The 26,294-nt window shown below is 51.9% G+C and overlaps 2 pseudogenes; both read left to right on the forward strand.

Moving 5' to 3' along the window:
* Positions 1 to 493: 493 nt before the first annotated feature.
* On the forward strand, positions 494 to 10,716 carry LOC148161847 (histo-blood group ABO system transferase-like; annotated as a pseudogene).
* Positions 10,717 to 18,342: 7,626 nt separating this feature from the next.
* Positions 18,343 to 25,019, forward strand: LOC148161848 (acrosin-like; annotated as a pseudogene).
* The last annotated feature ends 1,275 nt before the right edge of the window (positions 25,020 to 26,294 follow it).

Below are 26,294 nucleotides of genomic sequence, written 5' to 3' on the forward strand. Positions count from 1 at the left end.
GATTAGGGTTAGGGTTAGGTTCTCCCTGTCCTCTGCTGCACAGAACCCATTCTCCTCTGTAACTAGAGTGATATTTTCAGAACATAACCTTTGGGCCTTTCTGTGGTCTGCTCCCCTCCTGCCCATCCTCTCCAGCCTCACCTCTTCCACCATAGCCACCCTTCTGTGGGCCACCCAAGTGTGTGGTCGTCCCACATGTACCCTGGGCCTGACTACAAGCCTTTGCTTTTGCTCTGCCCTCTGCCAGGATCCCTCTTCTATCCCCCTGCTTCATATCTGACTTGTTCCCCCATTGGCTGGATCTGGACTTGCCCTCTGGTGACCAGACTCATGTCTGCTGGTTGAGTGTGCTTATCCCCTATTTTAATGTAGTGCCCTCCTTCCCTGTGTGAGCGATTTACTAACCTGCCGGGTATGGGGCAGGCCCAGGGAAGTAGCCTTAGCGCCTATGCAAAAACATCAGTCTCAGAGGGGCTCAGCACACTTGCCTATAATGGGGGAGCTGCTGTCCTCACAGGGGGAGCAGGTAGTACCCTTAAAGGGGGACAAGCCATGGGACGTGGTTGGACAAGACTTTGAACCTTTTGGGGCCGAGGAGATGTAGACCTGGACCTGGAAGCTCACACCCTTGGATTCAAGCCTGGGGCCTAAGCAAGCCCCCTCTTCTTCCTGGTGTCATCTTTTGCCTTCCCTGTCCACGGGGTGGACCTGATTCCTGATGTGGCAGAGTTTGAGGGTGACCCCTCCTAGGAATACCAGTGGCTTACTGAGCACCATGTCAGCAGGATGCCCAGTAGCCTTCCAGGGAGGACCCTACAGGAAGTGGAGACAGGTCTGTGGGGGCCAGCGGCAGCCCACTCAGAGCAAAGTGGGATGGGTGGCCGGCCCTGCTGATTCTAGCCGCTCTGAAGACATAGAAATGAGGGCTGTGCCCAAAGGTGTTTCCTTCCTGGAAGGTGGGGATGGGATCTGCAGGGGGGGCGGCCAGTGGAGGGCACCTGCAGGGTTTGCCCAGGAGCTCAGCACAGGGGGAGTGTTCCTGGCTCCCGCATGCTGACTGTGGGGTTGCATGGGTTTCCAGCCTCTGAAGCCTCAGGCTCCCCTTTGGAAGAAAGGCTGCTGATGGCCCCCATCTCTGGGAACAGACATTGGGGAGGTCCTGCTGGCAGATTCCCTCAGGAAGGTCAGGAGGTGACTGTTGCTTAAAGCAGCCCAGGGCCTGCCCCCTTGAAGAAGGTGCACACGTCCATGGCCCCCAACTCTGGGGTCCTGCTGCCAGCCTCTGGCAGTAACCATTTTCCTGCCCTGTTCACTGCCCCTGTGGATGCATGGTCTTCCTGGAGCCGTTCCTTCAGACAGCAGAGAAGCACTACATGGAGGGGCGTGGGGTCACCTTCTAGGTTTTCACCAATCAGCCAGCTGCTGGGCCCCGTGTGCCCCTCTATGTAGGCCGTAGGGTGGTCGTCCTCATGGTGGACACAGGGTCACTTACTACATCTTCACCGATCAGCTGGTTGCTGTGCCCCTTGTGCCACTCTGGGAGGGCTGGAGGATGGTGGTCGTCGAGGTTCGCGGCATCCTGCTCTGGCAGGATGTGTTCATGCGGCACATAGCGATGATCAGCCGCTTCTGCGAGCAGCGCTTCCTCTGTGACGAGGATGACCTCGCGTGCACGTGGATGCAGGAATGAAGTTCTGGGACCATGTGGGCATGGAGATCCTGTCCCCCCTCTTTGGCACCCCACAGCTCGGTTTCTACTGGGCAGCCCATGAGGACTTTAGCTACGAGCGCTGGCCACAGTCCCAGACCCACATTCCCAGGTAACAGGGCAACTTTTACTACATGGGGGCCTTTTTTGGGGAATTGGTGGTGCACTTTCCCCGACTGACCTCGGCCTGTCACCAGGCGATGGTGGTCAACTGGGCCAATGGGATTGAGGCTGTGTGGCCCGATAAGAACCACCTGAACAGGTACCTGCTGGGCCACAGGGCCACCAAGGTGCTGTCCCCAGAGGACCTGTGGGACCCACGGCTGCTGAGCTGCCCCCCCCCATCATTCCCCGGGTCATGAAGAAGCTGAGATACATGGCTGTGCCCAAGAATCAACAGGACACCCAGAACTCATGAGGGGCTGTCCCCGGAGGAGCTGTGGGACCTGCGGTATTGGGCTGTCCCCTGAAGGGCCTGTGAGATCCGCAGCTGATGGGCTGGCCCCTGTCATGGAGAAGCTGAGATTTGTGGCTGTGCCCAAGAATCACCAAGACATCTGGAACTCACGAGGGGCTGCCCCCGTCTCCATCAGGGGGTGCTGCCTTGAGCGGACCGGTCAGAGCAGATTCCTACTTCTGTCCCCTTGAGGGAAACTGTGGAGCCCAGCACTGCTTGCACGGGCACGCCAGCGCCCCAACCAGCCCTGCGCACAGGAGGCCTGCCTGGGGGCACAAGTTCCTCTCTTTGTGGTCACTACATTTTGATCATTTCCGGGTCCTTTACAGCTCTGAACGGCTCCAGTTTTATGTCGGATGTTTTTCTGTGTCAAAGCTGAGCAACCATCTTAAAAAGAACAATTGAAGGAAAATGCTTTCTCCGTGGTTCTAAACAGACATCTCCTGTTGGGGCTGGGAGCAGCCCTGTAGCAGCCATGGAGCCAGAACGGGCGCTGGCCGGGTCTTCCCTCCCAGTCCTTACACCTCACCGCGACCATGGGGCTTCAGGGTCAAGGGTGCGCCGAGCCACCTCTCAGACCCCCAGTGCCCTCACCACCAGAGGCCTTGGCCGTGGTCACTAGCTCGGCCTCCAGGAGCATGGAGCCCTCTGGGCTATATAAGGTTCCTGCCTTGGTTTTATTTTATTTTTTTTATTGTTATGTTAATCACCATATATTACATCATTAGTTTTTGGTTCAGTGTTCCATGATTCATTGTTTGTTCATAACACCCAGTGCTCCATGCAGAATGTGCCCTCTTTACTACCCATCACCAGGCTAACCCATCCCCCTACCCTCCTCCCCTCTAGAAACCTCAGTTTGTTTTTCAGAGTCCATCATCTCACATGGTTCCTCTCCCCCTCTGACTTACTCCCCTTCATTCTTCCTCTCCTGTTATCTTGTTCTTTTTCTTTTTTCTTAAAATATGTTGCGTTGTTTCAGAAGTACAGATCTGTGATTCAACAGTCTTGCACAATTCACAGCGCTCACCATAGCACATACCCTCCCCAATGTCTATCACCCAGCCACCCCATCCCTCCCACCCCCCACCATTCCAGCAACACTCCGTTTGTTTCCTGAGATTAAGAATTCCTCATATCAGTGAGGTCATGTGATACATGTCTTTCTCTGATTGACTTATTTCACTCAGCATAACACCCTCCAGTTCCATCCACGTCGTTGCAAATGGCAAGATCTCATTCCTTTTGATGGCTGCATAATATTCCATTGTGTATATATACCACTTCTTCTTTATCCATTCATCTGTCGATGGGCATCTTGGCTCTTTCTACAGTTTGGCTATGGTGGACATTGCTGCTATAAACATTGGGGTACACGTACCCCTTTGGGTCCCTACATTTGTATCTTTGTGGTAAATACCCAGTAGTGCAATTCCTGGATCGAACGGTAGCTCTAATTTCAACTGTTTGAGGAACCTCCATACTGTTTTCCAGAGTGGTTGCACAAGCTTGCATTCCCACCAACAGTGTAGGAGGGTTCCCCTTTCTCCACATCCCCGCCAACATCTGTCGTTCCCTGACTTGTTAATTTTAGCCATTCTGACGGGTGTGAGGTGGTATCTCATTGAGGTTTTGATTTGGATTTCCCTGATGCCAAGCGATGTTGAGCACTTTTTCATGTGCCTGTTGGCCATTTGGATGTCTTCTTTGGAGAAATGTCTGTTCATGTCTTCTGCCCATTTCTTGATTGGATTATTTGTTCTTTGGGTGTTGAGTTTGATAAGTTCTTTATAGATTTTGGATACTAGCCCTTTATCTGATATGTCATTTGCAAATATTTTCTCCCATTCTGTCGGTTGTCTTTTGGTTTTGTGGACTGATTCTTTTGCTGTGCAAAAGCTTTTTATCTTGATGAAATCCCAAAAGTTCATTTTGGCCCTGGCTTCCCGTGCCTTTGGCGATGTTTCTAGGAAGAAGTTGCTGCGGCTAAGGTCGAAAAGGTTGCTACCTGTGTTCTCCTTTAGGATTTGGATGGACTCCTGTCTCACGTTTAGGTCTTTCAAGCATTTGGAGTCTATTTTTGTGTGTGGTGTAAGGAAATGGTCCAGTTTCATTCTTCTGCATGTGGCTGTCCAATTTTCCCAACACCACTTGTTGAAGAGACTGTCTTTTTTCCACTGGACATTCTTTCCTGGTTTGTCAAAGATAAGTTGACCATAGAGTTGAGGGTCCATTTCTGGGCTCTCGATTCTGTTCCATTGATCTATGTGTCTGTTTTTGTGCCAGTACCATACTGTCTTGATGATGACAGCTTTGTAATAGAGCTGGAAGTCCGGAATTGTGATGCCGCCAGCTTTGCTTTTCTTTTTCAGTATTCCTCTGGCTATTCGGGGTCTCTTCTGGTTCCATACAAATTTTAGGATTATTTGTTCCATTTCTTTGAAAAAAGTGGGTGGTATTTTGATGGGGATTGCATTGAATGTGTAGATTGCTCTAGGTAGCATTGACATCTTCATAATGTTGATTCTCCCAATCCATGAGCATGGAACGTTTTTCCATTTCTTTGTGTCTTCTTCAATTTCTTTCCTGAGTATTTTATAGTTTTCTGAGTACAGATCCTTTGCCTCTTTGGTTAGATTTATTCCTAGGTATCTAATGGTTTTGGGTGCAATTGTAAATGGGATAGACTCCTTGATTTGTCTCTCTTCTGTCTTGTTGTTGGTGTATAGGAATGCCACTGATTTCTGTGCATTGATTTTATATCCTGCTACTTGACTGAATTCCTGTATGAGTTCTAGCAGTTTTGGGGTGGAGTCTTTTGGGTTTTCCACATACAGTATCATATCATCTGCAAAGAGTGAGAGTTTGACTTCCTCTTTGCCGATTTGGATGCCTTTGATTTCTTTTTGTTGTCTGATTGCTGTGGCTAGGACTTCTAATACTACGTTGAATAGCAGTGGTGAGAGTGGACATCCCTGCCGCGTCCCTGACCTTAGGGGAAAAGCTCTCAGCCTTTCTCCATTGAGAATGATATTCGCTGTAGGTTTTTCATAGATGGCTTTTATGATATTGAGGTATGTACCCTCTATCCCTATACTCTGAAGAGTTTTGATCAAAAAAGGATGTTGTACTTTGTCAGATGCTTTTTCTGCATCTATTGAGAGGATCATATGATTCTTGCTCTTTCTTTTGTTAATGTATTGTATCACGTTGATTGATTTGCGGATGTTGAACCAGGCTTGCAGCCCAGGAATAAATCCCACTTGGTCGTGGTGAATAATCCTTTTAATGTACTGTTGGATCCTATTGGCTAGTATTTTGGTGAGAATTTTTGCATCCATGTTCATCAAGGATATTGGTCTGTAATTCTCTTTTTTGATGGGGTCTTTGTCTGGTTTTGGGATCAAGGTAATGCTGGCCTCATAAAATAAGTTTGGAAGTGTCCCTTCCATTTCTATTTTTTGGAACAGTTACAGGAGAATAGGTATTAATTCTTCTTGAAATGTCTGATAGAATTCCCCTGGGAAGCCATCAGGCCCTGGGCTTTTGTTTCTTGGGAGATTTTTGATGACTGTTTCAATTTCCTTAGTGGTTATAGGTCTGTTAAGGTTTTCTATTTCTTCCTGGTTCAATTTTGGTAGTTGATACATCTCTAGGAATGCACCCATTTCTTCCAGGTTATCTAATTTGCTGGCATAGTGTTGCTCATAATATGTTCTTATAATTGTTTGTATTTTTTGGTGTTGATGTGATCTCTCCTGTTTCATTCATGATTTTGTTGATTTGGGTCATTTCTCTTCTTTTTGATCAGTCTGGCCAGGGGTTTATCAATCTTGTTAATTGTTCCAAAGAACCAGCTCCTAGTTTCGTTGATCTGTTCTACTGTTCTTTTGGTTTCTAGTTCATTGATTTCTGCTCTGATCTTTATGATTTCTCTTCTCCTGCTGGGTTTAGGCTTTATTTGCTGTTCTTTCTCCAGCTCCTTTAGGTGTAGGGTTAGGTTGTGTATTTGAAACCTTTCTTGTTTCTTGAGAAAGGCTTGTATTGCTATATACTTTCCTCTCAGGACTGCCTTTGCTGTATCCCAAAGATTTTGGACAGTTGTGTTTTCATTTTCATTGGTTTCCATGAATTTTTTTAATTCTTCTTTAATTTCTTGGTTGACCCATTCATTCTTTAGTAGGATGCTCTTTAGCCTCCACGTATTTGAGTTCTTTCCAACTTTCCTCTTGTGGTTGAGTTCTAGTTTCAAAGCATTGTGGTCTGAAAATATGCAGGGAATGATCCCAATCTTTTGGTACCGGTTGAGACCTGATTTGTGACCTTGGATGTGATCAATTCTGGAGAATGTGCCATGGGCACTAGAGAAGAATGTGTATTCCGTTGCTTGGGATGGAATGTTCAGAATATGTCTGTGAAGTCCATTTGGTCCATTGTGTCATTTAAAGTCTTTATTTCCTTGTTGATCTTTTGCTTAGAGGATCTGTCCATTTCAGTCAGGGGGGTGTTAAAGTCCCCCACTATTATGTATTGTTGTCAATGTGTTTCTTTGCTTTTGTTATTAATTGCCTTATATAATTGGCTGCTCCCATGTTTGGGGCATAGATATTTACAATTGTTAGATCTTTTTGTTGGATAGACGCTTTAAGTATGATATAGTGTCCTTCCTCATCTCTTATTACAGTCTTTGTTTTAAAATCTAGTTTGTCTGATATAAGGATTGCCACCCCAGCTTTCTTTTGGTGTCCATTAGCATGGTAAATGGTTTTACCATTTTCAATCTGGGGGTGTCTTTGGGTCTAAAATGAGTCTCTTGCAGACAGCATATGGATGGGTCTTGTTTTTTAATCCAATCTGATAGCCTGTGTCTTTTGATTGGGGCATTTAGCCCATTTACATTCAGGGTAACTATTGAAAGGTATGAATTTAGTGCCATTGTATTACCTGTAAGGTGACTGTTAACTGTCTGTTGTCTGTGTTCGTTTCTGCTCTTTGCTGCTTTTAGGTTCTCTCTTTGCTTAGAGGACCCCTCTCAATATTTCTTGGAGGGCTGGTTTCGTGTTTGCAAATTCCTTTAGTTTTTGTTTGTTCTGGAAGATTTTTATGGCTCCTTCTATTTTCAATGATAGCCTAGCTGGATATAGTATTCTTGGCTGCATATTTTTCTCGTTTAGTGCTCTGAAGATATCTTGCCAGTCCTTTCTGGCCTGCCAGGTCTCTGTGGATAGGTCTGTTGCCAATCTAATGTTTCTACCATTGTAGGTTACATATCTCTTCTCCCAAGCTGCTTTCAGGATTTTCTCTTTGTCTCTGAGACTCGTAAGTTTTACTATTAGATGTCGGGGTGTTGACCTATTATTATTGATTTTGAGAGGGGTTCTCTGTGCCTCCTGGATTTTAATGCCTCTTTCCTTCCTCACATTAGGGAAGTTCTCTGCTATAATTTGCTCCAATATACCTTCTGCCCCTCTCTCTCTCTCTTCTTCTTCTGGGATCCCAATTATTCTAATGTTGTTTCGTCTTATCGTATCACTTATCTCTCGAATTCTGCCCTCGTGATCCTGTAGTTGTTTCTCTCTCTTTTTCTCAGCCTCTTTATTTTCCATCATTTGGTCTTCTATATCGCTGATTCTCTCTTCTGCCTCATTTATCCTAGCATTTAGTGCCCCCATTTTTGATTACACCTCATCAATAGCCTTTTTAATTTCGATTTGGTTAGATTTTAGTTCTTTTATTTCTCCAGAAAGGGTTTCTCTAATAACTTCCACGCTCTTTTCAAGCCCAGCTAGTATCCTTAAAGTCATGATTCTGAACTCTAGGTCCGACATCGTACTATGGCCGTATTGAGTAGGTCCCTGGCTGACGGTACTACATCTTGTTCTTTTTGCTGAGGTGATTTCTTTCGTCTTGTCATTTTGTCCAGAGGAGAATAGATGAATGAGAGAACAAAATGCTAACAGGTTTACAACGTCCCCAGCAAATATACTGTATACAAATCAGAAAAGACCTGAAACCAGGGGAAAAGAAAGGAAAAGAAAGAAAAAAGAAAGAGAAAAAGAAAAAAAAGAAAAAGAAAGATAAAAACAAAAACAAAACAATACAAAAAAGGCAGAATATGATCAAATATGATCAGGCTAGTGCATAGATCAGTGCCACACACTAGATTTTGGGCGTATTTTGGTCTGTTAGAAAAAAGTGCCTTCTAAAATTTTAAAGGAAGAAAGACATATATGTACAAAATAAGGGTTGATAGAATGAAGGGATGGAAGATGACTGTAAAGATGAAAATTATAAAAGATTTTATAAAAGGACTTGGTAAGATAAGTTGTTTGAAAAAAGAAAGAAGATTTAAGAAAAAAAAAAGGAAAAAGGCAGAGAATGTGATCAGGCAGGAGACTAGAACAAAGCCATACACTAGTGATTTAGGGTATATTTTGATCTGTTAGAAGAAACTGTACCTCAAAATTTTAAAGAGAGAACTTATACATATATGCCAAAAATAAGGGTAACTACTATGAAGGGATAAAATATGACTCTAAAAATGAAAAATAAAAAATGTTTTTTTTTCTTTAAAAAAAGGGATTTATAAGATGTTGGTTGAAAAAGGGAAAAAGAAAAATAAAGAAAAACAGTCAACAAAAATTAACTTTGATGAAATAATGAATCATGGTAAAAAAAAAAAAAAAGCCATGAATCTATGTGCAGTATTCCCCTAGCGCTGGAGTTCTCCTATTCTCCTTGATCGATCAACTTGGTCTTGGCTTGCTGGCTGTTTGTGCTGATCTTCTGGGGGAGGGGCCTGTTGCTGTGGTTTCCAAATGTCTTTGCCGGAGGCGGAATTGCCCCGCCCTTGTCGGTCCGGGCTAAGGAAGCTGCTCCGGTTTGCTCTCAGGAGCTTTTGTTCCCTGCAAGCTCTCGGTACAGATTTGGAGGACCAGGGCAGAAATGGTGGCCTCCCAATCTCCACTCGGAAGAGCTGAGAACTCGGGGCCCCGCTCCTCAGTGTGCCCCCAGAGAAAAGCAGTCACTTCCGTATCCCCGGTCTCCGGCCGCACTCCGTGCTCACCCGGCCTGTGATCGAGCGTTGCTATCTCTGGCACCCGACCCCGCGTGGAGTCTCCAAACCCAGCAGATCCCTGCAGTGCGTTCCCGCACCGCTCCTCCCCGGGAAGGAAGGGGAGTCTCCCCGGATCTGCTGCTTGTTGGGTCCCTGCTGGGGGAGCCGTGCCCCGACTGGGCCGCAGATCACAGTTTATGGCAACCCCGAGCTGAGAGCCCGCGACTCTGCTCCGTCTCTGCAGCCAGCTTCCCCGCTCTGATACCTGGGAGCTCTGGCGCACTCAGGCACCCCCGGTCTCTCTGTGACCCCGAGGGTCCTGAGACCACACTGTCCCGGGAGGATTCCACCCCCCACTTAGCCACTGCAGCGACGTCCCTCCGCGGAGCCAACTTCTAAAAGGTCCAATTTTGTGCTCCGCGGCTCTATCACTTGCCAGAAGCCGCCGGCAGAGGCCCCTCCCCCGCCGTCTATCCTCCCGAATATCGCCTCGGATTCACTTCTCTGCACGTCCTACCTTCCAGTAAGTGGTCGTTTCTCTGTTCAGAGAGTTGTTGCTACTCTCCTGTTCGATCTCCTGTTGAGTTCGTAGGTGTTCAGAATGGTTTGATCCCTATTCAGCTGAATTCCTGAGACCAGACGAAATCTAGGTCTCCTACTCCTCCGCCATTTTGCTCCGCCCCCCTGCCTTTGTTTTAAATGGCTATTTCTGTGCTGGTGTTTGTGAAATGTGGGCACTCGCTCTGTCTGGATGCGCATCCCTTTGGGATTCCTCAGTGCTAACCAGTGGGTTTACACTTGTGCACTTTCTCTGGACCAGCTGCCTGCACTGTGTCTTAGCAAGCACTTACTGAGCTCAGTCACCCAACAAGGGGCAGAGCATGAGAGCAAGAACTAAGATACAGGCTCCCTGCTCCTGGGCCCTCCAGGGACTCGCGATGGCCCCGACTTCCTGACTCACTTCTTTTGTATTGTGCTATAATGGACATACAGCTGATACCATGAAGCGTGTTTCAGTGGTAATAAGTATATTCCCTGTTCTGCACCGGCTACCTCCATCCATCGCCACAACGTTTTCATCATCCCAAACTGAAACTCTACCCACGAGACACTAACCCCCTTTCCCCTTCCCCAGCCATGGCACCCAGCAGCTCCTTCGACCTCTGTGAACGGGAGTGCTCTCCATCCCTCACAAGTGGGGTCCTCCGGTGTCGGTCCTTTTGGGACTGGCTTATTTCACGTGGCATAATGGCCTCAAGGTCTGTCCCTGTGAGTCTGAACCTGACCCATTTTTCCCCCAAAAGTGTGCCTCAGCGCTCTCCTGTCTAAGCCGAACCTCCTCAGTCCCCTCTACTCCCCTCACCTTCTTCCTCAGCCTGAAGATGATCCCAGCCAGTCTGCAGCTTTGAAGACCTGTTCAGTCCGGATGCCAGGCACATACCCTGGGGGCCTCGGGCCTCACCCATACCCCATCTGTCCACTTCAGGTGCCTGACCCCCTCCCCCAGCTGACCAACTGCACCTCCCACAGGTGTCCCCATCTCAGGAGAGGGAAACACCAAGTCCAGACCCTTGGAGTCCTCTGGGATTTCTTGCTTGCTACCAACTCTCCCAGCAGTGAAGTGGCTACTGGAGGACATTCAATGTCCAAAACATTTAAAGGCATACATGAGTCTCTGCTGCCTAAGGCAATGGATAACAGTTGGGGCAAAGAGAAACCAAACAGAATCACAGTAAGAAAGGATAGTTAATGAAGAGCTTTAGGGAAGAAGGGTCTGGAAGCTCTGACTGCCCCTACCTGACCTTCAGGTGCTCCTCAGTTACTCCTGTGCCTCTGGTATCTTCCTGGAACCCTGACATGCCTGTTTTCAGACAGCTCGTCCAGCAGTACCCTCAGATTGTGGGAGGCGGATTTGCTGGAATCCATAGTGTGTCCTGCTGCCCCACCGGGATCGTTTTTTGAAGTTGCATCTTCCGGGCCATCTGAAGAGCCAAGACTGTGGGTCTGCGGCCTGGAGGGATTCTGAGCAGAACTGGTGGGATGGGAGGGCTGCAAGGCCCAGAGGCAGGTTTCCAGAAAGCCGACTGGGGTCCTCGGCATCCTACCGATTTTGAATCAAAGCCCTGAGTTCTTTAAAATGCCAGCAATGTTACAGCATGGGCCAGAAAAGCAAATGTCCCTGTGCACCCAACTCCACCTAAAATATTGGGCATTTCTTGTCACTTGACCTGAGGTCAAAGGATTGGGAGTCGGGGCTTGAGGAGGGTCCTGGGCCAAACTTCGTATTTGGGGGACAAAGGCCATCCAGACAAGCTTGTGCTGAGCCTGAGGAGGGGGTCTGTGTGGAGACACCAGCTGCAGGCACCGCTGTCCACGGAGGCCCTCTCAGTCTGCCCCAGTGCACCTCCTGCTGGGGGAGAGCCTGCCCCCACCTCTCTGCCTGAGGGCTCTCTCCTGCACCAGGTGCCTCCTCTCCTGCCAGCCATTGCCATCCTGCAGCCTGGGAGGGTGGCTACCCCGAGTTCCTCTAGCTGCTGTGGGAGCACCTGCCCCCTCCTCTCTGCTTGAGGATTCTCTCTTGCACCAGGTGCACCTACTCCCCTCTCGTCAGTGTCAGCCTGCAACCTCGGAGGGTGGCTACCCTGACAACCTCCAGCCCTGGGGACAGAACTGGTGTGGGTGAGATGTGGTCTCCCAGCAGGCCTGAGCGCCAGGTCCCCACAGTGCTCCCTCTCCTCCTGCAGGCTCACTGTGCCACATCCTCCCTCAGTCTCCCTGGGCCCAAGTCTTCCTCTGTTCATGGACAATCCTTGACCCAGGCTCCACACGCTGGGACTGGGAGCAGGTCGTCTGGACCTTCTGGACTCTCGCTTCCGTGCCCGTGACATGGGCACAGTCCGGCCTCACAGACTGCTCAGAGGAGACGTAGCGCAGGAAGAAGCAGGCCACTGCAAGGGAGATGGCTAGTGACCCCAGTAGGAGCACACATTCCTTGCAAAAAGCACAGGGCTCACAAGACCCAGCGTGGGATGTGGGTGTCAGACCAGGGAGCACAGAGAGTCCTGGAGGGGGAGGCCCTGGAGGGGAGGTCATGGAAGGGTCCCAGAAGAGGCAGGAGACAAGGAAGACGACAGGACAGGACTTCCCAAAGAGGCTGATGGAAGGATCAGCGAATCGCAGAGACCCATGGAAAACTCAGAGGCCCTGGAGATGTTGCCTGAAACGCTATCATTTGGTCCGAAAAGTTGGGTCACAACACCGCAGTCGACACTGGATAATTTACTCTTTGTTGTTTCAAGGAATCAGTAGGTACCTGCCAGTAGAACTCACATTGCATGAAGTCTAGGATATACTTACTTTTCATTACTTTTCAGGACTAGATTTTTCTAGAGGAAGCGCTAAGCATGGGTCTTCCATTCTTTGCATTGTACAACTGTCCTCTGTTTTCAGGAGCCGGTTCCTGATGCTCATCACCACTGCTAATCCTGAGGACTGCCCCCATCACCTCCCACAGTGGACATGACCATGTGTGTTGGGGGGTGCTCACTGAAGAAACCTCAGTGCTCAGTACACAGCAGGGACCCCAGATCCTCTGCTGAATGAAGGAGGAAGGAGAGAGGGTTGGAGGTGGGGAATGAATGAGGGAGAGAATGAATGAGGGAGGGAGTAAATCCACAGAAGCTGGGTCCATAAATCAGGAGTCCTTATTTGGGGTAAGGTCCTAGGGCATCACAGCCCGCCCGGGCCCTAGATGGTGGCTCAGGGCACGTCCATCTGTCCTCCCAGTGCTGACCTTCCTTCTCCTTGCACCCGCTGTCATCCTGGATCCTCTCCCCCTCCTCCTCAAACAATTCTCAATGTTCCCAGGGGCAGGGTGGCAGGAGGGTTGGGTCTTAGGAGGGGCTTCCCAGATCCTGTGCCTCGGATGACACCGGGACAGTAGCTGCAGGGCATTCTATCATGAGAACTGGGACCATGGATCCCATCCATCTCCTTGGGCATTAGTGTTGTTCCATTTCCTGCTCTCTCCACCACCGCTGTGATGAACACTCCTGACAATACGTGTGTGAAAAACCGAGCCAGAGTTTCTGGGGCTGAGTCCGAGGCTGAGGATTGGTGCACCTGTGGCCTGGGATGGATGCTGCTCACTGTTCTCCCAGACAGGGGTGCCTGTCACCGTTCTCTCCAGGGGACCTCTACTTCCTCACATTCTCCCCAGGCCTGCTGGTCCCCAGACCAGACACCTGCCAGTCTGAGGGTGACCAGCACTGCCTCCATATGGTTTCCTTTGCCAGAGCCCTTCCCCAGGAGCTCCCACATCTCTGACACATATTCCGTGTGTGCCTATCTTTCTGCCTTGGATTTGCATGTGTTTGGTCTCCGTACCTGTGGAACCCAGTGACTGGGATCGTGGTTTGGAGCAGATTCAGGTGAAACCTTTCTCTGGCCTTGGGTTGTGAGCAATGCTTTTGCCCTTTGTGGTGTATCTTCCAACTTTCTGCATTTCCCTGGTTTCTGTGTGGGTCCCAGGAGGAACGAGCACTGTCCTGTCTGGGGTCAGGCTGTGGTGTCCCAGCAGGACCAGGGGTCTCGGCCCCGAGATTGTGCCCATAATTCCTAAAGTGGCCTCTTTGATTACATATGATGTGTAATCCATTGGGGATTTCAGTATCAAATAAGGGAAATTTTATGAAAAACACAGAAGAAAAGGAGTCCCCTTTGAAAATAGGGGGCAGACACAAAGGCCCTTATTGTGTGATTCCAATTACAGAAACATCAGGAATAGGTAAAGGAACAGAGAGAGAAAGCAGCTTAGGGGTTGTCAGGGTCTGGCTGGGGGAGAAAAGTGCAGGGAGGGCTTCTGGTTCGGGGACTCCTTTGGGTAATGATATATTCTGCGGCAATGTTCTGGGGTGTGGTGGCACAGCGTTGGGCATGTACATAATTCTCATGACCTGTTCAATTGAAAACAATTAATTTTATTTAAAACAAATAATAAACAGTATATAGGACATGGAAGGATAAAAAAAGAGTTAATATGTACCAGAGAGAAAGAACACAGGGGGAGGGGATGAAACAATCAGGCGGGGTCTCAGGTTCCGGCGATGGAAGTAAGGATAATTGTACAAGGAGCTCTCCCTGCAGGGCTGTGGGCTCTGGATGTGGCCGTGGGAGCCCTGCAGGAGCAGGAGTAGGGGCAGGGTGAGGGGCAGGGTCAGGGGTAAGAGCAGGGGCAGGGGCAGGGGCTAGGGGAGGGACAGGGTCAGCAGTAGTGGCAGGTGCAGAATCCAGGGCAGGAGCAGGGACAGGATCTGGGTCAGGGGCAGGAACGGGACCACTGGTAGGGGCAGGGGAAGGGGCAGCGGCTCTGGTAGGAGTACGGAGAGGGGCAGGAGCAAGGGTAGGATCTGGGTCAGGGACAGTGGCTCTGGCAGGGGCAGGAGCAGGAACAAGAGCACAGGCAGGGGCAGGGGCTGGGGCAGGGGCAGGGGCTGGGGCAGGGGCAGAGGCAGGGGTAAGGGAAGGGGCAGGAGCCGGGTCAGGACCTGGGTCCGAGGCAGGGGCAGGGGCTGGGGTGGGGGAATGGGGAGTGGCAGGAACTGTAGCAGGGGCAGGGGCAGGGGTTGGCGCAGGAGCAGGTGCCAGTTTTTCCTGGACAGTGCCAGGCTCTCCGTGGGCAGGTGCCGGTCACCTGCCGGCTCCTGGTCTCCTCCTGAAATCACTGCAGGCACAAGCCCTCCCTCCAAATCTGGCTCTAGCTCCTCAGGTGGTGGAGCAGTGGTGAGAGGAGAAAAGCTCACCCACATGCCTGCTTTCTGCGGGCCTTTGCGGGGACAGAGCCCAGGCCAGGGTCTCCCAGAGAAGCCACAGCCGGAAGGAACCCTCACGGGGACGTCTCCCCAACTGCAGTCCACCGCTGTGTGCTCTGTGCCCAGGCGTTGCTCCTGGCCCCACACCAGCCTCTGAGGGCTCCTCCCTGTGGGGCCAGCACCGACCTATCCCCACACACCACAAACACCCAGCCCTAGCCTTCTCACCCTCGGCCTTGGCCTCCGTGGGCTCTGGCTACTGGACCACTGTCCGGTGGACAACCACCTGGGACAGTGGTCTGGGTGGTGTAGGAGGTCTTCCACTACAATCCCCAGCACCTGCTTCTGGGGACCCCTGTGGGGTCACCCCCTCTGTTGAGGAGATGGAGGGCATGTCCACCAGCGTGTCCCACTCCATGTCCCCCGGGGCCTTCTGCAAAGACAGGGACCAGTAGCTGGCCCTGAGGCATCACAGACCTGCCCGACCATCCACACTGTCCTCCTGCCCAGTCCCCCTGCTGCTTCCAGATCAGACACAGACCTGTGCGTGCACAGCCCTGCATCCAGGATGCAGTGATCCATCCCTGCATGGCTATCGGGATACACCTCGGGCAGAACGGGCAGTGCCCGCACACCCTATCCCACACAGCCAGCCTTGACCTTGAACATGATCTGCCCACTGGGTATCTGAATCCTCATCAGCCTGCTCCTGCTCGGGGTGGCCCCACCCTGCATGACCCCTCTTTACACATACATACACACACACGCACACACACACACAGACACACACCCCCATCCACACACGTGCACCCACACACACACTCACACACAGACACACGCACGCACACACACAGACACACACAGACACACACACACGGAGGGCACCTGGGGCTACACAGGTCATCAGAGTGAGTGGGGCTGGGTGGCTGGCTTTGGGCCTCCTGGTGTCACCTTTCTGTCCTTCCGGGGAAATGGCCAAAGGCGGTGGGGAGCCCTGACATGAAATCCACAGCGGGGGACAGCGTCTGCAGGGCGCGCTTTCTTCCGCCTCCAGCCTCCGGACCTTGGAAAGCAACATGCGAACATCTTGGTTTGAAGATCTCCAATGAAACGACCTGGGCAGGTAGCTGTCTGTGGAATGTGGGTGCCTGGTTATCAGGGTTCCAAATTCTGTTGAGCTCTGTTGTCAGGGAAGTGAGGTCACCACTGCTTGGGGTCCTTTTACCCAAATTACTCCTCACACAAGAGCCCCCCGAGTGCCCCCCTCCCCCAGCTGCTCAATGCTCATCTTCCCCCCATGCCCCATCCACACAGTGACACCCACACAGCCCACCCACAGCCCCCGGGAGCCCTGGGTGCAGCTGGTGTCTCTGCTGTGATGGCTCAGAGCTGGGTTCAGACCTGGTTCCTGTGCATGCCCAGAGCTGTGACCCTGGACAGACCCTGTGCCTCTCAGGGCCTCCCCAGGTTCCCCATGTGCACATCGGGGTATTCTGGCTTCTACTTCTAGTTACACCATTGGGGATAGGACCTCTACACATGTTCCATACCTGCCTTCACAGGAGGCTGGTGCATACTTGGCAATGCAACGATGAGCCAGGAGCTGGGCTTGGCATGGAACACAGCTCAGAGGGGCTTGGGTCTGCTCTGGGATCCAGGCAAAGCCACCCCCCTCCTGCTTGTGTCCCAGCCCCGGTGGGAAGTAGTAATGAACTGATTCTGACCTTGTCATCTCACAACACAGACTTCCAGGGGCTCCCATTAGGGTTAGGCTCAGGTCCCAGGGCCTCGTCTGTGCCCGTGTGCTGGGCAGTCCCCACAGTGGCTCCTGGCACCCCTGAGTCCTGGTCACACATCTCTGTGGAATCCCCTCCCCTCCAGGGTGGATGGCCTGTGTGACGGCGCTCTCAGGATTGGAATGGCACAAAATGCCGGGATGTCATTTCCAAGCTGATGGAGTCTGTGACTTCTCCTGGTTCCCTCTGTCCTGGGTTCATTCTCTGTCTCCTTCTCTGTCTCTGTGTCTGTGTCTCTCACAGGAGCAGGATCTGTGGGTTCCATGGGCGATGTGAGAAACCTCAGAAGCCTCCCTTGTCCACGTTCCCCTCTCCGGTCCTGCTGCTCCATTCCTTCCTAAGGCCTCCTCACACTGACCAGAGGAGTGATTCTGGATCCTCTTCCAAATGGGGACTCTGAGGCTGCAACAAGGAGGGCCCTGACCTTGGTCTCCAGACTGGTGGCCCAGTGCTCTGCCACATTCTGTGTACCCAGGTCCTCAGCCCCCCAAGCCCCCAGTCTGTCCTCTTCTGAGAAGGACCTCGAGGGGGTAGAAAGCATTTTCCCAGCACTGGGAGCACAGTGGGTCAGGGATGGAGATCCAAGGCCAACAGGCTCTTTCTACAAGCCTGTGGGACCCTTGGGACACTGCATCTCTGCAGCCCAAGTGACAGAAGAGTAAGCTGAGGCCTTTTGGGCTGTAGCCCCTCTGGACTTTGGGGTGGGTATCTCTTCCTTCTCCCAAGTGCCCAGGGTGGTGGTGGACACCGGAACCCAGACCCTGTCTTCTCCCAGTTCCCTGGCAACCCCCCGGGCTTCTTGGGGACCCCTGACCATCAGCCTGGCCTGTCTCCCCTCCCCATGCTCTGGATCTGGGTCCTTGCCAGGAGTCCTGATGCCCTGCCCCATGGCCCAGCTGTCTCCAACCTCTTTCTTCTTTCCCCCTTGTCACCCACTTTGCTCCCTGGGTGTCCTCCCCTTCTGACCCCCCAGCTGGGCAGTCAGAGTGATGTGGGTGTGGGGGTGGGTGTGCAGGTGCGCATGCCTCTACGTGCATCGGGATGCCAAGTTCATGTCCCCACATGGGATGGTTTGGGTAGCTATCCCCGAGGAACTGAGGGGCTCGCACCCCCAAAGCGAACCTCATGGGACGGTTGGGGCTGGCCTAGGACTGGAGAGCAGCCCTGCTCCTTGGGCTCTGCACCCCTCATTTGTCTTGGGCCAGTCTCGGCCTCTCTTGACCCATGTTCCCAATTGTCCCTGAGGGTTGGACATGGAAACTATTGAACGTGGCTGCTTCTAGAGGGTAGGCGGGGGACAGGTGCACCAGGCACACAGCCCTCCCTCCCAAGAGGGCCAGCCAGGTGTGTCATGGCCAGGTGTGCAAAGGGGACCTGCACAGAGCACCTGTACAGTGACCCAGCCCTGCGGCGGATGTACACGAGACCCATGGCTCTGCAACTGACGTGTCCCCCATGTTCCCTCACCACTGCCAACTGCTCTGTGGCCCCAAAGTCCACTGGGCCCCACAACCATGGCCACCCTTGTGGCAGGCCTTAGCGTGCAAGACCAGGTGGGTAGGATATCTGGGGACGCACAGGTCATTCAATATCCCCCACCCAGCTGGAATGCATTCCAGTCTGCTGGAATGCAAACTCCCTCTCAGGGTCCAGCTAAGTGCTGGGCTGGGCCAGAGGACCTGGAGTCATCAATGGAGGCTGACTCAGGACATGAGAAGATCAGTCCGCCCCTTCCCCTTCTCCTCTCCTCGTTTGCCTTGTCTTCCTGGCAGGACCTGGGACAGACGTCCAGCCTGTCCCTGGCTGCAGCCCTGGCTGGAGTCAGAGGGGCGGGAAGGAGGCTGGGGTGGAGGGGCCCACCAGCAGGATTCCCATGTGCAGGGGGCCGTTAATATAATGAGGGACTCCGTGGGCATTCAGGGATTTCAGCCCTTTGTAGACATGAGCAGTGGCCCCAGGACTCAGCCCCTGCCCCATCCTTCACCCTCTACAAGGCCCTGCGTCCTCCCCAGCCCAGTCCTGGTCCACAGCCAGTCCTCCCTCTGGCCCCAGGAAATCCAGCTGCTCCAGGGGCTGCAAAATCTTTACAAGCTGGAGCTGAGCCAGCCCAATGGAGCCTGGTTCCTGGTCCTGCAGCCCCACAGTGAGGAGAGGTGAGGCCAGGCAGGAGTGGGGAGAGGGCAGAGTGGACTCTCCCTAGGTCCATGGCTGCCTGGTCAGCAAAGACCCTGCTGTGTGCCGGCCCCTAGGGCACCCTGACTCTTGCTCCCGAGCAGGCTCCGTGAGGGAGACTAGAGTGTGGCTCCTGCTAGCTCACGTGGTGTCACTCTGTCCTGCATCTACAGCCTGTCCCACCAGCGGGACTCCCCTCCTAGTTGGCCAGCTCACCTTCAGGGTCAAGAACAGGTCATCATTAAGCTCAGGGGCAAGTGCATGGGTGGGCAGGCAGAGGAGGGCTCGCTCTGGGCTCAGGGAGTCTCTAGCTGGACTAGCAGGGGCTCTGGAGAGCTGGCCTTCTAGATTCTCTGCTGACCAGCCCTGGGTTAGGGTGAGAGGTAGGGTTAGGGTGAGGGGTTAGGGTTAGGGTTAGGGTAAGGGTGAGGTTTAGGGTTAGGTTTAGCGTTAGGGTTTAGGGTTAGGGTTTAGGGGTAGGGTTAGGGTTAAGATTAGGGTTAGGGTTAAGGTTAGGGTTAGGAGATGATGGCTCCTGATACTCCAGTAAAGATATATAAGACCTACTGGATATTCATTTGAAGGGCATGTGACCTCCTGAAAGTTATGTGAGCTGAGAAATTGTGACACTTAGTTAGAAAGTTAGTAGGAGAATAAAGCTCATTTGACAATCTGAAAACTCATAACACTTAGGAAGAATCTATGTGGTGTCCTGCCACGTAGGCAGGCAAGGGACAACCTCTTGATGCTCAGATTGTCTTTTGGAGAACTTACACTCAGGGAGAGGAGGGAACACTGCCCTTCATGCAGGTGGAGGTGTGACCTCCTCACACTCCTACAGGTAGTTGAAACTTCTTTACATGCAGGTAGGAGGTGAGCATTTGTCATCCTCCTGTCGGTGAGATGCCGTCTCCTGACAATCAGAAAAAATGAAACTACAGGATATTCAGGTGATTGTGGTGAGATTTCCTGATCCTTAGGTATAGGAGACACATCTTCCTGTATGTAGGTCTCAGAGAGGAGACCTGGAGACACTCAGGTAAGAAACACCAGGCCCTGTGATGCTCAGCAGTGAATAGAAGAATGGGCTTTGTAGTCCTAAATTAGAGAAATTCAAAGTGGCTCTTTGAAACGTGTGCTGATAGTATATACTTGGAAGAGGGAAAGACAATTTGCCCTACACAGTGTTAAGGATCGATTAATCTGGTGAGCCCGACACCTTGTGACCATTGACATGCTGCATCATCTTGACACAGAGGGATAGAGCTGCCCCTCAACCCATGATTTGGAACAGGAACTGTGGTTGCAGCTTGCATGAGGGGCAGACCCTGACACTGCACAAAACTGGATCCTCAGATGATACGGAATCTTTGAATGTAACTGGGAATGAAGATCCTGGCCTTGGGACAGAGGGAGGGGGCTGCACATGAGCCCCCATCACCCGAGGAGTACAGAGGGGCCTGTACAGAAAGCTGGGATCTTGTTTCAGCCTGAACCGGTTAAGCTAAAGGGCTCCTGCCTGGCCTGACTATTGGGGGGGTAAGGGGGATGTAGCCATGCTGATTGGTCAGGAGGCCACAGAGCTTTGTGAGGTCACTGGTCTTCCAGGGCAGGCTGGGGCAGGAATATGATAGAGATGCTGCCAACTGCCATTCTGCTGTCCTTGGCAGTGTCTGTGGTTGCCAAAGATAACGCGTGGAGGGAGGTCTTCAGAAAGGCTCTTCCCAGAAGGGGACATTCTCCAGGGCTCTCTGTGCACAGTCTCCCCGGGGCTCTGGGCCATGTGGCAACCAGGCCATGAGTGGGTGGGCCCAGGCCCTTGCTGAGGGAGGGCTCTGAGGATCATGGTCACCAGAGGTTTCTGTCGAGCCCATCCTTTCTGAGGATGACCTGGCTTGCCTCTGTGCCCACAGAAAGTATATGACTGGAGACTGAGTTTTGGAACAAGGGAAATTATATATGGGAACGATGAGTCAGTGAAGCCGCATCAACAGGAGAGATATGTCGAGAAAATCATCATTCATGAGAAATACATCCCCAGTTTAGAGAACCATGACATTGCTCTCATGAAGATCACCCCTCCCGTTCCTTGTGGGCAATTCATTGGAACGGGCCGCCTGCCCCAATTTAGGGCGGGCCCACCTGGAGTTCCTCAGGCCTGCTGGGTGGCTGGCTGGGGATTCTTGAAAGAGAAAGGTGAGTATGGGAGTGGCTCTCACAGGGGTAGGGGCACTGGAGGTCATTCCCTCAGTGGTCTCTGAAGTGCAGGGGCCATATGTGGTGCCTAGTGTTGATGTCCACCAGAATGTGGGACACTGTCCCCTTTTAGAGCGGGAGAAACTGGCAGCCAATTCCCCTGTGCACAACCTCACCACTGATGGCTTGTGTGGTCGCAAGGAGGAAGGGTGTATGCAGGCCCAGGAGAACCTGGGCATTTTTCGAATGGGGTATGGGCTGTGGCTCTATCTGGGGCCTGGAACCCCAGTTGCTACCTTCTGGAAATGGGGGATTGTCCCCTGAAACAGCACTTGGAGAAGAGCTCGAGAAGGGGTTTTGTGGTTGCGGGCCAACTCCTCTCCTCTCTGGACATCCATTTCCCCATCGTTGAGTGGAAGGGCCATGTCACGTGGTCTCTGAGCTCTGAGACCCCAGAGCCCAGCCCTCTAGACCTCAGTGAACCTCTGCTCCCCACCCTCGCTGGACACAATGCGAGAATCCACCCTCCCCATCCGAGGGACTTCGTTTTCTCTGCAGAGAGGGGACAGGGTTCTTGGCAGGCCAGCAGTGGGCAGCAAGGGTTTGACGAGTAGGTAGGCCTTTCAGCTTTCCACAGGTGACCACATGGACTTTTTACCCAGTCACATTGGGGATGAGAAGAGAGACTGAAAGCTCTTCTGTCCATTGATAATGGAACACTGAGGGCTCCTAAATCAAGGCACTTCAGTCATTTGGGGTTCAAAATTCAGCCTTTTCTGGTGACAAAACCCTGGTAGTTTCAGTATGCTTCCTGTAACTCTTCTTCCCTCTCTCAAGGCTTCCCCCTTTGTCTAATTGGGTTGCTTCTCCTCCCGGGCACCCCTGTTTCACTGGCGTCTGCTGGCCCTTCCCTCCCTGACCTCGGGTTTCAACCTCTGTCTGGCTATTGATGTCCATAGCTCTGCTGAGGCCTCTAGAGCATTCTTCTTGTCCCAACACCAGGCATTCCCTGCTCTGCCCACCCACCCAAACATGTGTGCAGTGTCCCAGGGTTCCTATAGTCCCTGGGGGGGCTGATCTCAGGGTTCTCATCTACACTCCCACCCCTACCACCACCTTTGCTGTCCTATCTCTCAAAAGGATTATAGGCTCCCAGCTACACCCTGGACATCACACAAGGCATCTTTTGTTCTAGGATCCTCCTCAACTTAGTGGGATTGCTACCGTCTTCTGGTGAATCCATCCCCTACTGGTAAAGCCGAGTTTTAAGAAATCCCCAGCCTCCAAATTTCTGTGTCATTCTTGCAGACCTTCCTTTTTCTACCTCCTCCTTGAGCCCATATGCTTCTGGGGTAGTCCTCCCTTTCTATTGAATTTCAAGTTCTTGTGGACTTTTTAGCATTTAAAGCCAACGTGTTGGGATTGAGAAAACCCTGTTCTCTTCCAGGTCATCTGGCTCTTCCATAGATCTAAAAGGTCACCATAAGCGACCAGGCTTGTTGTGGGGGTCATTTCCATGTCACCCCTGCCTTGGGGACAGTGCAAGTACAAAACTAACCCTGCTTGGATGGTATGCAAACTTGACCTGAAGGGCCTGGAGATGCAGTCCAAGCCACACAAACACACAGTCTGAATGCAGTGTGCCTAGCTCCATCCACTTTCCTCCACTTGGTTCTGGCTTCCCACTTGGCCTCCACTGCCATGTTCCAAGTGTGATCTGCCACATCTCCACCCGGATGCAGGCGATTTCAGACGCACCCACCAGGCTGTGGCTGGGCTGTGGGTGCGGCCGTGGTGGGTGGAGGCCACTTGATGAAGAGGGGATAGCTGCCCCTATAGTCAGGTGTGAGGTTGGCTGATGGAATCATAGCCTGGGCTGGGCCTTCCTTAACCCAAAGGTCATGATGGAGCCTCTGGGGCTGTACAGGATATTCTGACCTGCCTTCCGGTTATTCCAACCAGCCATGCCCCTGACCGATCTGTGTGTGTGGAGGCCATCCTGCAGCTCCTCCTTCTCTGTAACTTCAAAAGGGATGGGAGGCATGCGGGGAGGGACTCATCTGCCCAGCTCCAGCAGATCCTGTCCAGAACTGAGCTGAGGGGTTTAACGGGGGACAAAAAGCAATGAGGGCGACTTAGAGCCGTACTGTGGGGAAATGAAATGTATGCCCTGGGTTTGAGTGTAGAGAGGAAAACCTTGGTCCGAATCCAAGCCACACCACCTCCCTACCAGCATGTTTGTGCAAGTGGTGCTCCAAGCTCTTGATTGGAGGCAAGGTGAGTCATAGCACTTAACACAGGGGGTCACTGTGGGGTGTAAATGAGGTGACACATCCTGGCTGTAGCTGTGAATAATCATCTGGCATCAACACACATTCCTGCAGCCACATCTGCTCATCCTCCATGCACTGCCCCTCCTCTTCACCTGCATATGCCTCCACCACCCCACATCCTTCACAAGTGTCTGAGGAGAGGCCAGAGGCATTGACTTTCATGGATTTTAGGTTGAAGTAGAGCATTTCAGGATGATGGGGTTTCCGTGGAGGGAGGAGGCAGGGCTTTCCCAAAACATGTCTTCTGTGATCGCTGACCACCGAGCCGCCTGGCTGTAGCCTACAGGATCGCACCTACACTGCAGGAGGCCCGTGTGAACCTCATCGACCTCGACTTATGTAACTCCACCCAGTGGTACAACGGGCACATTTATTTAACCAATGTGTGTGCAGGGTACCCTGATTCAGGATCGACACCTGCCAGGTAACTTCCCTTCGGGCGCCCCTTTCCCTGTCAACACCTCTTTGTGAATCCCTGAACTCCACTCCCACCAGGGCCCTGCTTCAGTGACCCTTTCCCTGGTCCCATCTTGTAGTAGTGAGGATGGGAGGTGATACCTGTGGCCCCTACAAAGAACCAGTCACCACAAAGAGAGCTTTATCCCACCATGACACAGAGATAACACCTGAACACCACCCTGGAAGAAAATGCTTACCTCTCCTCACCAGAATACAAAACCTTCCAATCCACTTGTTCACACATGCCCATGCATGCATAAAGCCTCATACGTGGACTCAGGGGTCGCTGATCTTCCCTCCTCAATGCAAGGAGACCCATGACAATCCATCCCCTTCTCACATCCACCTGAAGCTGTTGATACCAACTCAAAGTTTACCACCACCTCTTATGTTCATGGCAGCAAGAAGTCACGTGACTGAACAAACTGCCCTTCCAGAGCATATGCCCCTTCTGGGCAGGGGAAAATTGGCTCAGGCAGAGAGTGACTTCTGTGTCCTTCTGGGCAGGGGGACAGCAGCGGGCCTTTCATGTGCAGAGACAACTTGACAAACACCTATGTGGTCGTGGGAGTCACAAGCTGGGTGGTGGCTGTGCCCGAACTAAGCGCCCCGGCGTCTACACGGCCACCTGGCCCTACCTGAACCAGACTGCTTCCAAGATCTGTTCTAATGCCCTGCACATGGCTCAATCGCCCACCCCTCCCCATCCGACTTCTCAAGCAATCCCAGCTAGACAATCCTCTGCCCGCCCTTCTGCTCGCCCTCCTTGGTACTTCCAACGCCCTCCTTGACCTCCTCCCAGCCGCTCTGCATCTCGACCTCAACCTCGACCCAAACCCCCGGCGCCAACCCCAGCCCCACCGCCACTCCCATCTGCCCCCGCACCTATCAGTAAAGCTCCCCAAGTACTTTATGTTGCCAAGCGACTAGAGCAACTCACAGAGATCTTGAAGGGGAAGACCTTTTCTAATGAAAAGGGGTATTACAAAATGGAGACCACAGATCTCCCAGAACAGACGGCTGCCTCCTGATCTGACCCCACTCCAGACCCAGTGAGCCCTTTACTCCCAAGAGTAAATCTTGAAGGGATGATTTCCTGACTTCTTCATTCCTGCCCTCCCCGGCACAATCCAAACCTCCCCCAGCAAATCTGTCTTCCCTCTCTCACCCTCCAACAGGGTGCAATTGCTTATGTGTCAGAGGTCATTGTGGTCTCCTAAATCTTGATTTTTGAAGTTGGAACAAGGCGATCTGTGGTGACAGGCCAGGTATGGTCTGGATCTCACACTCAAAGTCTCTGCTTATTAAATCAGTGCAGGTGGGCCCTGGAGCACTTCTGTGAGGTGAGCTGACTCAGAAGGAGGGGTGTGGGTACATTGGAAGAATGACCCCAGTCTGAAGTTTTGTACCATGGCCATCTGATGCTCAGTTCACATGGCCAACCCCAGGTAGGAGTCTGCCCTCAACCAGAATTGCTTATGTCCATCTGTGAATTCCTGAGAAAGAGATTTCGATGGCCTCAGGTCAACTGCCCACTCTGGTCAGGGCCCAGATCAAGCCTAAATGCTGGATTAGCCACTTGAGAATTAATGATTGCAGGCTCCAGAAAGAAACCCCCGGGCTCCTGGCTGGGCAGTTACTGCAACAAGCAAAAGTCTCATACCTTGTCACCTGGTCACTCTTTGCACATGTTTCAAGTGCAAGATGGTCCTATGTTCTGGTTGCAAAGACAGATGGCATAGGGTACAGGACCATGAGGGAGGAACTTTGGGTGAGGAAGACCAAGGACCCTGTCTTTTCCTGCTGGGGCTGCAACAGGGACTGATGAAGCAGGCATGAGTATTTTCAGGATTCGTCAGTCTGTGTGGGTTCAAACAAACCCCCTGCTTTACCCCTCATCAGCTATGTGGCCTTGGGAATATGGCCAGAGGGTTGTGTGACAATGAAATTAGGACAGATGTGAAGCTTTCAGAGCAGAGCGTGACACGTCATACATGCTTATAGATGTGGGCTCTAGAGCCAACTGGTGATGAGATGCTGGGTAACCTTATACTTATGCAAGGGCACTCGGGTCTATATCGTCTGTGCACTTATGAGCCCTGGAATGCCTAGGCTACCTAAGAGGACTTGCAAATTGATCTGGGTGGCCCATGGCTCTGTAGTGTATTAACATTTGATAAAATACAAAAACCAAATTATATCTGCCTTCACTGAGAGCCAACATTACTAAGATTAGAGTTGGCATGTCCATGATTCCTTTCGTTGGCTTTGGTCTGTCTCTTCTAAAGTCAGTTTCTTAATCTCCC

This window comes from Eumetopias jubatus, unplaced genomic scaffold (genome assembly GCF_037043125.1).
Source record: "Eumetopias jubatus isolate StellerSeaLion01/CBP00866 unplaced genomic scaffold, mEumJub1_p1.0 scaffold_52, whole genome shotgun sequence".
Lineage (NCBI taxonomy): Eukaryota > Metazoa > Chordata > Mammalia > Carnivora > Otariidae > Eumetopias > Eumetopias jubatus.